Consider the following 15,613-nt stretch of genomic DNA (forward strand, 5'->3'; position numbering starts at 1 on the left):
AGTTCGCCATAGCTGCAACTTCGCGTACTTCGTTTGTGTTCAACGACCATACAAAGGCGTCACAGAACCCCACCTTGATCAATAAAGTTTTCATCTTATATTCGCAATATCCAGATTGCAATCTCAGTTTCTTGCTTGTTCTTCATTTGCTTGCAGGAAACAGACCCTCATGGTCAGGTTGATCATGCTCCGGCGTGGTCAATAACCTCTCGGAGTTGGTTTAGCGATTGCTAAGGCGCGACGTCCTCACACGTTCGTAGTTGGATCGTCAAAGTCGACTTCCACCAAAGCGAAATCCATCATCTCATCGAAAGATGGGACACCTTTGCCTCTATCAAGTGGTATCAGATTTCCAGGTTGCTTGGTGAGATTTTACAGTTTTTCGTCGTTTAGATCGAGTCTGTTCTTCATACCTATAGTCCACGAAAAGCCAAAAAAATTAGGGTTAGTTCATCCCATCCGAAACAATCTGAGCCTTTGCATAATCTTTTCTATATTTGCTTTGTTGAATTTGCAGTTGCATCGTCGTGTCAAGTTGCTGGTCTTAGCGTCTAGTCCTTTAGAGTTTCAAGTTCTGTTCACAGGTTGTCACGTCGTCGCTGCCATATATCACCATCTCATCATCATCGTCGATGTTTCCATATACCACCACCACATATTCACCGCCAATCCGAGTCCATATACGCCACCACATATCCACCGCCATCACGCCCATCCGAGTCCACCTGCAAGATATATCCGCCACCAGTCCGAGTTCCACCAGATTCATCTCCGCCACTAGTCCGAATTCCACCAGTTTCATTTCTGCCACCAGTCCTATTCCAAGTCTAGTATTTTGTTACTCTATTTTAGATTTCCAGATCACGTAATACTCCGAGTTGTGACAGAGAAGGACTTCCCAACTTCCGTGCTACCGCAGTAGAGAAATAGTTCCAAACTCAAAAAAAAACTAAGTCTGGAAAATTCTGGCTAGGCAGTTTCTAGACCATTTGTAGACTTTTTCGAAAAAAATTTGTTGCGGAGCAAAAAAAAAGAGGAAAAAAGTGCAAAAAAAGAGGAAAAAAGAGAAAAAAAATTCAGAGTGTGCTCCTCCCTTGTTTACATGCCGCGCCGTGATTTTGTTGGTGTTCTAGGCTCGCGTCTCTAGCACAGTCTAGCCTAGGACCAGCACAGTACCGTCGTTGAGCGTTTATTCAACTTTGCATCTCTGAATTGATTATTGCTGACCCTTTTTGCTACCATATTATAAGCCTTCCCAGCTCCACATACATCTACGTCGTGCGTTTGACTCTCCCTGGTAATCGCTCTATCCAAGCTTTCAGAGTTTTGACTACAACGGTTGCCGATCACCGCCTGCTGCTGGGTAAGAACTGGTAAGAATTTGAGATTTGCTTGACGGATTTGTGACACCCACCACCACCTCTTGTTAGTAGTCTGTAGGATCATGTTCTTGTGTGTTTCTATTGCTGCTAACCATGCCAGGATCACAAGCCGACGAGACTGACTGGGAGAACATGAGGAATAAGGATTTGCATGATAAATTTCAGCAAATGATGAGTGCACAGGTGCACGATGTGCTAAACAGATTTGAAGAGGCCATGGAGAAGATAGATGGCATGGAGAAGACGTTCAAAACAAAGCTCAATAACAAGTTTAATGAATTGCTCCCGCGTCTTCCACCACCACCACCCACTGCACCTAACGCACCTCTCCAACAACAACAACAACAACTACCTCCACGTCGCGAAACAGACCTCCGCCGAGCGAGCCGTGTCCCTCCTGCGTTTGGCCAAACTGTTGGTGCTGCTGTTGATACTTCTGTGGCTCCTGCTGCTGATGCGGAGGAGGATGATTATGTGGGAGATTACGAGGATGAGGTTGATCAAAATCAGAACTACGTGCAACCACCTGCACGACAACCACCAGGTCGTCCACATGCAAATAATCACAATGGTAGGGCTCTCCCTCAGGTACGAGATCATGACCATCTTCCTAAACTGAAATTGAATATTCCACCATTTGAGGGTAGATATGTTCCTGATATACATCTTACTTGGGAGTTAGAAACTGAACAACGATTTACATGTTTACAATATCCCGAGGAGAGACGGGTTGCCGCTGCTGTTTGTGCTTTCACTAGCTTTGCATGTGTATGGTGGTCTGAACATTGTAGATTCTATCCTATTCCAACTACTTGGGATGCTTTGAAAACTGCTATGCGTACTCGTTGGGTTCCACCATATTATCAGCGTGAATTGCTTCAAAAATTGCAGCGCTTAAGACAAGGGAAAAATTCTGTAGAAGAATATTATCAGGAATTACAAACTGGCATGATTAGATGTGGTATTGTTGAGGAGAATGAAGCTATGCTTGCACGTTTTCTAGGTGGATTAAATAGAGAGATTCAGACCATTCTAGACTATAAGGAGTATACTAATATCACTCGTTTGTTCCATCTTGCTTGTAAAGCTGAACGTGAAGTGCAGGATCGACAAGCATTGGCGCGAACTAACTTTTCTGCAGGCCGACCTTCATCATGGACACCGCGTGCATCTTGTACTTCAATTGCACCAGCACCTCCATCAGGTGCCACCTCCAGCCGTGATACAAGAAAACAGGCACAACCACCATTATCTGCCAAGAGCGCACCTGCCGGGCCTGCATAGAGTTCTTCTTCTTCCATGGCATCAACAGGGCACACAAGTGATATTATTTGTCGTCGTTGTAAGGGAAGAGGTCTTTATGCGAGAGAATGCAAATCTCAGCGTGTGATGGTTGCTATCGAGGATGGTGGGTATGAATCCGCTAGTGACTATGATGCGGAGACTTTGGCTCTTATTACACGTGAAGAACATGGTGGAGATGATTCTGATCATGAGACGCAATACATGGCTCCTGAAGATGCTGACGGGTATGAATATTTAGTTGCTCAACGTGTTTTGAGTGTGCAGGTCACACAAGCTGAGCAAAATCAGAGGCACAATTTGTTCCATACCAAGGGAGTTGTGAAGGAACGTTCTGTGCGCGTCATCATAGACGGAGGGAGCTGCAACAACTTGGCTAGCATGGAGATGATGGAGAAGCTTTCTCTCACCACAAGACCACATCCACATCCTTACTACATCCAATGGTTCAACGACAGCGGCAAGGTTAAGGTAACACGTACTGTTCGTGTGCATTTTAGTATCTCTACATATGCTGATTATGTTGATTGTGATGTGGTACCTATGCAAGCATGTTCCTTATTACTTGGTAGACCATGGCAATTTGATAAAAAATTTGTACACCATGGTAGAAACAATCAGTATACTCTTGTCCATAAGGATAAAAATATTACTTTGCTTCCTATGACTCCTGATTCTATTTTGAAAGATGATATTAATAGAGCTAATAAAGCAAAACAGGAGAAGAATAAGAGTGAAAATCAGATTGTGGCAAAAGAATTTGAGCAACAAATGAAGCCTAATAATAAACCATCTAGTGTTGCTTCTGAAATTAAATTGAAAAGTGCATGTTTATTTGCCACCAAATCTGATATTGATGAGCTAGATTTCAGCAAATCTGTTTGCTATGCTTTTGTGTGCAAAGAGGCATTATTTTCATTCGAGGACGTGCCTTCCTCTTTGCCTCCTGCTGTCACTAACATTTTGCAGGAGTTCGCTGACGTCTTTCCAAAGACGTGCCACCGGGATTACCGCCTATTCGAGGGATTGAGCATCAGATTGACTTAATTCCCGGTGCTTCACTGCCAAACCGTGCGCCATACCGTACCAATCCAGAGGAGATGAAGGAGATTATGCGTCAAGTATAAGAGCTTCTCGACAAAGGTTATATACGCGAATCCCTTAGTCCTTGTGCTGTTCCTATTATTCTAGTGCCGAAAAAGGATGGTACATCACGTATGTGTGTTGATTGTAGAGGCATTAATAATATTACTATTCGTTATCGTCATCCTATTCCTAGGCTAGATGATATGCTTGATGAAAAGTGGCTATACAATTTTCTCCAAAGTTGATTTGCGTAGTGGATACCATCAAATTCATATGAAATTGGGAGATGAATGGAAAACAACATTTAAAACAAAGTTTGGTTTATATGAGTGGTTAGTCATGCCTTTTGGGTTAACTAATGCGCCTAGTACTTTCATGAGACTAATGAACGAAGTTTTACGTGCTTTCATTGGACGATTTGTGGTAGTCTATTTTGATGATATACTGATTTATAGCAAATCTTTGGAAGAACATTTGGAACATTTACGTGTTGTTTTTATTGCTCTACGTGATGCACGTTTGTTTGATAACCTTGGGAAGTGCACCTTTTGCACCGACCGAGTATCTTTTCTTGGCTATGTTGTTACTCCACAGGGAATTGAAGTTGATAAAGCCAAGATTGAAGCTATTGAGAGTTGGCCGCAGCCCAAAACGGTCACACAAGTGAGGAGTTTTCTTGGCCTCGGTGGTTTCTATAGGCGTTTTGTGAGAGATTTCAGCACCATTGCTGCACCTCTCAACGAGCTTACAAAGAAGGATGTGCCTTTTGTTTGGGGTACCGCACAGGAAGAAGCCTTCACGGTATTGAAAGATAAGTTGACACATGCTCCTTTACTCCAACTTCCTGATTTTAATAAGACTTTTGATCTTGAATGTGATGCTAGTGGAATTGGATTAGGAGGTGTGTTATTACAAGATGGCAAACCTGTTGCATACTTTTCTAAAAAATTGAGTGGGCCTAGTCTGAACTATTCTACTTATGATAAAGAATTATATGCTCTTGTTCGGACTTTAGAGACATGTCAACATTATTTATGGCCCAAAGAGTTTGTTATACATTCTGATCATGAATCTTTGAAACATATTAAAAGTCAAGCTAAACTGAATCGTAGACATGCTAAATGGGTGGAATTCATTGAGAGTTTCCCTTATGTCATTAAACACAAGAAGGGTAAAGAAAATGTTATTGTTGATGCTTTGTCTCGTCGCTATACTATGCTTTCACAACTTGACTTCAAAATATTTGGTTTGGAGACCATCAAAGATCAATATGTGCAAGATGCTGATTTTAAAGATGTAATGCAGAATTTTAAAGAAGGAAGAACATGGAACAAGTTCGTTATTAATGATGGCTTTGTGTTTCGTGCTAACAAGCTATGCATTCCTGCTAGCTCTGTTCGTCTTTTGTTGATGCAGGAGGCGCATGGAGGAGGATTAATGGGACACTTTGGCATGAAGAAGACCGAGGACGTACTTGCTACACATTTCTTTTGGCCAAAGATGAGACGGGATGTTGAGCGTTTTGTTGCTCGCTGCACTACATGTCAAAAAGCTAAGTCACGACTCAATCCTCATGGTTTATATATGCCTTTGCCTGTACCCAGTGTTCCTTGGGAGGATATATCTATGGACTTTGTTTTAGGTTTACCTCGGACAAAGAAGGGAAGGATAGCATATTTGTTGTCGTGGATAGATTTTCAAAAATGGCACACATTATACCATGTCATAAAAGCGATGATGCTGTTAATGTTGCTGATTTGTTCTTTCGGGAAATTATTCGCTTGCATGGTGTGCCAAATACTATTGTTTCAGATCGTGATAGTAAATTCCTTAGCCACTTTTGGAGATGTTTATGGGCTAAGTTGGGGACTAAACTGCTTTTTAGTACTGCTTGTCACCCCCAAACTGATGGACAAACTGAAGTAGTCAATAGAACATTGTCTACTATGCTTAGGGCTGTTTTGAAGAATAATAAGAAAATATGGGAAGAATGCTTGCCTCATATTGAATTTGCTTATAATCGTTCACTGCATTCTACTACTAAGATGGGCCCTTTTGAAATTGTGTATGGTTTCCTACCTCGTGCACCTATTGATTTGTTGCCTCTTCCATCTTCAGAGAAGGTTAATTTTGATGGTAAAGAACGTGCTGAATTGATTTTAAAAATGCATGAGTTAACTAAGGAAAACATTGAGCGTATGAATGCTAAATATAAACTTGCTGGAGATAAGGGTAGAAAACATGTTGTGTTTGCACCTGGAGATCTTGTTTGGTTACATTTGCGTAAGGATAGATTTCCTAATTTGCGCAAATCCAAGCTAATGCCACGTGCTGATGGTCCTTTTTAAGGTGTTAGATAAAATAAATGACAATGCATATAAACTTGAGCTACCTGCAGATTTTGGGGTTAGTCCCACTTTTAACATTGCAGATTTGAAGCCTTATTTGGGTGAGGAAGATGAGCTTCCGTCGAGGACGACTTCATTTCAAGAAGGGGAGGATGAGGAGGACATCAATACGATTGTTACACCCACAGCCCCTACTATTACATATACTGGACCAATTACTAGAGCTCGCGCACGCCAATTAAATTACTAGGTACTTTCGTTTCTTGGTAATGATTCTAATGTTCATGAGAATATGATGCTGCCTAAATTGGATACATTTGTTTTGCTTACAAATGAAGGGCCTAGCTTGGAGAAGGATGAACATTGGAGCAAGAACACGCATGGAGTTGATAGCATGCGCAAGGGGATCGAGAACAGAGTTACAAGTGATGATTTCAGGACTTTGAAGCCACCATAAGGAGTGCATGAAGCCTTGGACGAAATATACAAGATGCCACTTCATAAATTTTGTCTAGAGGCTATTCTAGGTGCTGTGTCACCTTATTATTGGGCCAGGCCCATGTATTTTCGAAATACTTAAGTATAGGCTGTTTTTAGAGTCCGTATGTGTGGGGAAACAAGAGTTAGGGTTGGTTTCAGACCCCTCCTCCAAGGGCCACGAAATTCCCCCCTCTTCCTCCATATATACAGCCCTTAGGGCGTCGTTTAGACTTCGGGTTTTGTTTAGATTAAAGTTCGCCATAGCTGCAACTTCGCGTACTTCGTTTGTGTTCAACGACCAGACAAAGGCGTCACAGAACCCCACCTTGATCAATAAAGCTTTCATCTTATATTCGCAATATCCAGATTGCAATCTCAGTTTCTTGCTTGTTCTTCGTTTGCTCGCAGGAAACAGACCCTCGTGGTCAGGTTGATCGTGCTCCGGCGTGGTCAATAACCTCTCGGAGTTGGTTTAGCGATTACTAAGGCGCAACGTCCTCGCACGTTCATAGTCGGATCGTCAAAGTCGACTTCCACCAAAGCGAAATTCATCATCTCATCGAAAGACGGAACACCTTTGCCTCTATCAGGCTCCTTCTTCGCGTGTCTTCTCCCTCGCGTCATCCTTGCCGTGTAGCCGGCCAAGGTCTCCAGCGCCTACTCCATGTTCTGCTTGCATCAGGCAAAACCGGCCAAGGTCTCGACAACTTCCTCCAGGATGTCATCGTATCCAAATCGCCAACCGGTCGCCTCAGGTATAGCGTACGATCAGGTCTCGACATGTTCCTGATTGGCAGTTGGACGAGGAAATAGAGCTTCTATTGGTTGGTGGCAGATGATGCAAGATGATGGAAGCAATTTCTATAGACTTAAGTGCGCCAATCCTCAGGTGACCTTCCGACAAATATGTCTACTGTTTCATGTCACTGTTGCTATCGTGTTAATTTTTATTTATTTCAACAATATCTCAACACTGATTTTATTGTTAAACGTGTGGAGCGCCCTGCAAAAACAAATATGGAGTGTCCAATCGCTAAAATAGTCACATGGAGTGATAGCATCACTTCTTCTTACTTTCCTTATGTTAGTATAGTAGCATAGTACAGAATTAACAAGAATATGTGCAGTATTCAAGGAGTTGATCTATATATTGGTGACCTTTTTTGCGAGGATATATTGGTGCCCTTTAATAGTATGGATTTTAAAAAGAATAGACAGATCAAACTGAAGGACGCCCAAGAGATCAATAGATCAAGTACCATCTGCTTACTAGCTTATTTGTTGGAACAGAATCTCTTCCGGCGAGGTTAGGACAAAATATCAATTGTAATAAGCATATTTTGATTCAGAAGTTTCGATTTTCACATTCTTTTTTAGTTGACCATTGTTGAAAAATTAGACGTATGCTATGTGCCCTGACTATCTATTTATTTCTCGATTAAGGTGTTTGTCCGCTGTACCATTAGTTACTTTGAAGATTGAGAGTCTTGTTTCTTCATGCATCATCGAGGTAAGACGATGAGCAGAATCTCCATGGACTGATATCATTCCTTGAAGAGTAAAATATTGTTTGGAGATAGCAAGATCTTATTTGTAATTATGTGTGATCTGTGAAGACACCAGTATCGATTACTCCATCTGACGAGATAGAATTAGTATTTACCTAAATATGTCCCCTCTAATAGACAGAAATTAAAAGCAATGACCAGCAGTTGATCCATTATTACAAAAACAAAAAAAATACAAAATACCACATTGATATATTTGCTTGCATGTTCAAATAGCATGGTATGTGTGGTCGTAGTTTCCTTAATGGTGGAAGACTTGAAGCTATATATTTACTCCACCACTTAGGAGCGATCACCACCCTATTTATGTAACTAATTCTGTTCATGAAGGCACATTCATTTTTATCTCTTTCGGTAATATGACATGAATGGCTGAACCTTAATGCAGATCTCCATGTTTTGCTTCAGAAAGTTGCGTTCAAGAAATAACATGCCCATGGCGCTATACTTTTGGGTATGTAATATCCATCCCATACCATTGAATGTATAGTTATTCAAGTGAATTTTGTTTTATCTCCAAATGGACTCATGGCACGTATATCAGTTGGCAAAACTTACCAGTATAGATAGAGAACTAAACCAGTGGGCATATAATATTCAAGACTGGCAATGATGCTACCTGGAAAGCTTATACTGTTTGCTTACTTATACGCAAAGAAAGAAGTATGAATCTTTATCTATACATGCAAACTTGGAGATACATAAACTGTAATCTTGACACCAAAAATTCTTATTTATGCAAGAGAAGAAGAAGATTTCATCCACTCATGTACGGTTCCTGTCGTCTCCACTGCTTCCAATGCAGATGAAATTTCAATCTTTCTACATGGTAAAAGGGATTATCTGAAAGTTTCCGATCCCATACTGGTATCCCATGTTCCCATAACTGCTGGATTCTCTTTAGTTATTGTTTCATTTGTTATTTGGACCAGATTTTTGTCTCAACTGTAACCCGAACATATGGAGAGATAGTAAGCTTTTGGATTTGCACTTTTATTTGTATTAAGTACATACACATATAAGTAAGACTAAGTTTGTCTAGGTTGAAATGTAATAGTGAAAGTGCACAGTGCATTTTTTTCATTCTTGAAATAGTAATTTATGCCATCATAATTTTTCTTTTCTGCTGTTCCGCCAATATATTTGATGGTCCATTTTCTCATTCTTATTATTAGTGACCTATATCCGGATGTCCTAAATTTTTTGTCAAATTTGAATTTTTCATATTTGCTTCGGCTTTTAACCTTTTATGATATTTTCATTCTCTATGTTCCTACGATAATAAATGGCAATCATAGGATTTACCATAGTTGTTTTGCTTGCTATTTTCTAGGACAAACATAAATTTGGTGAGTTTTATAGTTAGATTGCATTTTCTATTTCAAGTTGACCATTTCCATGTTGCCCAACTTGGATTTATATATTATTTGCAAAATATTTCATGTGCTTTATTTTATTTAATTCTCTTCTGATGAGTTTTCATGATATAAAGAACAATTATTTTGTTATTACTGTCGGCCAACATATGGAGTTTTGATAATTTCTTGGAGATTATACATTGTTGCATATGATATGTAACATACAAAAAAATTAAAGATGTTACTAAGCAAGTACACATTCCTGATTACTAACTTCATTTATGCTTTACTCTTATACCAAATAACACATTTTCACGGTGTTCACCAAACTATAATTTTATCGGAATTCATACACAATGTTTCTACCTTCTACCTTGCATATACTTCTTGAGCTCTCATTTTCTCTTGAAAAGGAATGGAGGAACTATGTTCTGTGAAATCGGTTGTGTATGGTGCATACGTAGAAATACCACACATGTGATTTAGACCAATAATTTCATTTATTCAGATGTGATACCAAACACATTGGAGGAAAAAAATGGTCATTTGTGGTACGATGTCTTTATTCTTCTATATATGTACAAAGGTCCTCATTGATCCTAGAGATTTGTGATATTGTGATTTGTCTCAAATGGCAAAGCCTTGCCATAAGATTCCATTTTTCTATATCACTTGCGGATTAATTTTGTGTCTAACTATATGATAAGTGTCCAACAGTGTGTAATCGGTCTATAAGTATCATACTATTTGATACAATATACTGATAAAAGTGAGTAAAAATGTAGCACTGATTGTGCACATGTATATTATGTGCTATATAGATCCCTCAGGTTGACAACCCTTACAAATATAACTTCAATCAGTGTGTGCATATGTTACAATGGCATGAAGAGATACTGAGTGGATTTATAAACTAAAGTCCTGTTCGACTTGAACGAACTAAGGATTGGTATGGAATATAAATTTTCTTTCATGTGCACCTTCAGTCTATGGATTATTTTATGCAGTGTCTATGATGAATGAGTAACAAGCAATGACTTCTGGAATGCACAATTTTACTCCAAGTGGATCTGATATGATGGTTGGGATGTTTTTACTCGCAAATCACAATCAAGTTGACTATATGCATTAACTAATTTTCAGCTAATTGCTTATTACTTCAGGACTTTCTCGGTCCTACCTTTCCTTCTGATTGATAGTAGGATTTGCTGCGTTTTTAAAAGCATCATGAATTTTTTTGCTTTTGCCTTTATAAGCGAGGTGCAGATAGGTCTTTTCCTTTTTATGCTCCAATCAACAATTAATCTTCTGACCAGGGTAGAAGAATCTTTTCCTTTTCTGTTCCTATAACACCTCATGTAGCATACATGTTGGTAATCTCTGCTATTCATTTGTGCTATCAATTGCTAGCTCGTGCAGGTGGACGGGTTGATGACTAGTGTATACAATTTAAGTGTATCATCATCATGAACATAATAAAAAATTGAATACTTGACATGTATAATATGTATACAATTTAAGTGTATCATCATCATGAACATAATAAAAAATTGAATACCTCACATTACTAATATTACTCTAAATCATCTATATATGCTTCGTGATCATTAAATGCGTCATCGTCATCACTATCAGTGACGTGCTCATCATCATCATCAATAAATGCATCAATATGTGTAAGGCCTCCTTTACGTAATCGTTCAAGCATTGACAGGTCATCTGCAGTAGTAACTTCTTCTTGTTCCGCCTCTTCTTGTCCCGGCTCAGGGGTGAAGTCAGATTCACTATCATTGTCTACTTCAATGTTCTGGGGTGGAGTAGAGCGGTTATTGAAACAATTTTTGGAAAGACGTGTTTCTTGGAAGAATTCTCCTTCGTCATATGTGTCTTGGTTAATGTGAGGTTCATAATCCTCTTCATTGGGGGGAGGTGGTCTAAAACGTGGCGGCACTTCATAAACGACATCCCAACCACTGAGATTTGGATCACTTTGACAGACTCACGGTAAATAGAAAACTTGTGTTGCCTGTTGAGCCGTAATATAGACATAGGGAACATCCAAATGGCTGCTTTGTTTGATTTCGACTAGCCCTATATGTTCATGAGTCCTTCTAGTCTCCCTCAGCTGGAACCAATAACATCTGAAGACTACGACGTTTGGTGGGTTTTCATCATAGAATTGAAGTTCATAAATTGCTTCAACTCTTCCATAATACTCGATATCTCCTTCGCCGATAGCAGAGACACAACAATTTGTAGACTTTCAGTCGGCCATAGATAGCTCTTTGCCATAGGTACGAAAGCGATACCCGTTGTTGTCGTATTTGTCAAATGAACGGACTTTATAGTCAAAACCATTAGCTACTTGTCTCAATTCGGCATCCATAATCTCAGAATTAGCCTGCAAGTTTAATACAAAAGGATTGTTGCATTAGTCGCAATAGCCAAAGAAATGAAATGGTCTAATGGAATTTACCCTTTTTTTTTTGAACCAAGAGATGAAACCGGGATATTTGCCTCCTTGCTTTGCTAGAAGCTCATACTCTTCGACGGAATCCTTTTGGATCACCGCTCCATACGAGAATATGGCGACGTATCGACTGCATCAAATATCCAAGAATAATAGCAGTTCAAAGGAATTAGAAGTTGCAAAACAATGTACCGAGATCTTACTCAATGTACGGCCGCATTTCTGTTAGGTTGTTGAAGAGCTACAGCGAAATGGTATGCCATTCTTCAACATCCAACAATACTGGTTTCCAACCACTGGCTGGTGCGAGATTCCCTTTAAATAGGCTAAGGTTGGATCCACCCTTTTTAGGGTCGTCAGCATTGTACCGAGGCTTCGGATTATGCAAATGATGATTTTTGTCTTCGTAGTGTGCTGTCATGAAGTTTGCCACCTCCTCGGTGATGAATGCCTCGGGCCATCGATGCTTCAATTCTACATTTATTTTTACATTTTGCTCGAAGCGTCTTCTGCATCCTCTCAGTTGAGTAGCACCAACGATTTTGCACGCCCCCCCCCCCAATCTTGCCTCGGTCGGGAGATGCAAAATCAAGTGTTGCATTGGATTAAAGAAGCTTGGCGGAAAGATCATCTCTAACTTGCAGATCAACTCCGGTGCCAACTATTCCATTTCTTCTAGGAGGTCGGGTGATAATTCTTTCGCACAAATAACACGGAAGAAATAGCATAGCTCTGCCAGTAATAGCCATTCATCCTCAGGGATGAAGCCACGCAACATCACCGGCACTATCTGCTCAATCCATATGTGCCAATCATGACTTTTTAGACCAAATATTTTCAATTTATCAAGACTCGCTCCCCTCTTTAGATTTTCTGCATACCCATCGGGGAACATCAACTGCATTTTCACCCACAAAATAATTTCCCTCATAGATGGCCTTCCAAGATTGAACCATGCCTTTGGCTTCGTCCAGTTCCGCTTTCCTTTCGGTTATTGCATGTTTTGTAATGGTCTATCACAGAGCTCCTCTTGATCGACTCTAGCCTTAGTATTATCCTTTGATTTCCCCTCTATGCCGAACAATGTACCAAAAATGGCTTCGGCGATATTCTTTTCAGTGTGCATCACGTCGATGTTGTGTGGGCAAAGGAGGTCTTTGAAGTAAGGCAGATCCCAGAAGCATGTCTTGTGAGTCCAGGCGCGTTCCTTATTATACCCCTTGAAATACCCTGGATGCTCTGGATCTGGCTCGAGAGCATTTAACTGATCTAGGGTCTGTTAGCCTGTCAACGCAGGTGGTGCAGAGTGTTTGAGAACTCTACCTTTGATGAAGTTCTTCTTGTCTTTCCTGAACTTATGGCGAGGATCTAGAAATGCTCTATGCAAGTCGAAGCAATTATACTTGTGCCCTGCCATCAGCCAACGAAACTCAAGAGCTCCCTTGCATGTGGGGCACGGGAACCTTCCATGCACACACCAGCCAACGAATAGCGCATACGCCGGCAAGTCATGCGTGGAGTACATGTACCTGTCAAGCATTACGAAGTTCAGTTTGCTAAACGCGTTGTATGTCTTGAACCCATTATCCCAAGCTTCTTGCAATTCGTCCTTAAGCGGCTGCATGTACACATTCATATTCTTCCCCGGATAGTTGGGCCCTGGAATTATCAACGTCAGGAAACTGTTCTTTCTTTGCATAATCTGCCCGGGGGGGGGGGGGATTGAGTGGAATGACAAACACGGGCCAACAACTGTATTGGGCTGTCGTCTGACCAAACACACTGAACCCATCCGTGCTGACGGTGACTCGAGGATGCCTTGGATCTGCCGTTTTTTCCTTATGTAATGCATCGAAGGGCTTCCACGCTTCAACATCCGATGTGTGCACCATCATCACATTCCCATCTGCATCTAGTTCGGTTCTTTTGCACGTTTTGTGCCATGTCATCTGTCCGGCCGTCTCTTTGACCATTAAAAGATGTTGAAATCTTGGTACGATTGGCATATACCGAAGAACATTAACTAGTATTTTGGCCTGCGTCTTCTCACCCATATCGCTGTCTACCACAACATACCTAAAAGATTTGCAAATGGGACAATAGTTCAAGTCCTCATACTGACGCCTAAATAAGACACATCCTTTCTCACAAGCATGTATCTTCTTATAGGGCATCTTAAGAGCACGGAAGATTTTTTCTGACTGGTACAGGTTTGCCGGTAGCACATGGCCTTTGGGTAGAAATCGTCTGAATACTGTCATCATCGCGTTGTAGCATTCTCTGCCCAAGTTGAATTGAGACTTCAATGCCATTATTTGTGAGATGGCATCCAGCTGACAAACCTCAGTGTGCTCGTGGAGAGGATGTTTTGAGGACTCCAACATTTCAGTGAAGGCCTTTGCAGATTCATCCATCTCCTCGTCCGAGTCCCGAGCATCGTCAAAGTCTTGCACCATGTCTTAGATCCCGGTACCATGCTCGTCGGTGCAACGACGAACCACCTCGGCTCTGGCACGTTGGGAAGACTCACCATGTAATGTCGAGACCGTGTAACTAGGCATAAAACCAAACTTCTGCAGGTGTTTACTCATTTGAAGCTCGTCCCTTTGATTATAGTTGTCACACCGGACACAGGGGCACCAGCTTAATTTCTGGCCATTTGCAAATGCGGCTCTAACAAACCCCTTGGTTTTTGTTAACCATTCCTTGGTCCAAACATACTGACTAGTGTAACCGGTGTACATCCAAGCACGATCACTCATATTTGCTTCCTACTGGACACACAAGAAATATATACATAATTAAGCAAACAATATCCATCAGTTAATGGAGTTTGTCAGTTTTATTGCGTCCATGCAACCTACACGCTAATAGGTAAAGATAGGTCCTAATCCCACCCGAGTATGTGTAGATTGGGTTCGTTTTCCCATGCTCTGCTCCGGATCCGACGCAAAATTTCGGCAGCACCTCCCCGTTGTTCTCCTGATACACGTCTCGGCAATAAGCAGAGAGGATGTGTACCCAGAGAACAACAGGGAGGCACTGACGAAATTCTGTGATGGATCCGGAGCAAAGCATATGGGAAAACGAACCCAATCAACACATACTCGGGCTGTCCATGGATAATGTTGGACAATTCGAAAGAATCACGATTATAAATATGCAAATGCATGCATATTTATAGATGTGACCCTTTTGAACGGGAGACGCATAGTGGTTACGCTTACTGATGATTGACACCTATAGCTAGCACGTTTTATCGGCACGAAGACAAGAACAGAGCAAATGGAGGGGGGAGGAGGAGATGTCATTTGTGCTCACCATCAAACGCAGGGGCGGAGCTCGTTAAACGCACGGGGAGGACGTCAAACACCACACCTTCGCAGCAACAAAACAACTGCACATTTAAATGCACCCGATCAACACAAATATATATGATGTTTTGCATAACAAAATCAAAAAATATACGACCTAACTCATAATTCACAAATATATGACCTGTCGGGGTCGGGGTCGGGGTGTGGTGTCAGGGTGTCGGGTTCGATCGGGGTGTCAGGGTGTCGGGGCGTCGGGGTCGGGGTCAAGGTGGTGTCAGGGTGTAGGGGGTCGGGGTGTGGTG

This window comes from Triticum dicoccoides, chromosome 7B, assembly GCF_002162155.2.
Source record: "Triticum dicoccoides isolate Atlit2015 ecotype Zavitan chromosome 7B, WEW_v2.0, whole genome shotgun sequence".
Lineage (NCBI taxonomy): Eukaryota > Viridiplantae > Streptophyta > Magnoliopsida > Poales > Poaceae > Triticum > Triticum dicoccoides.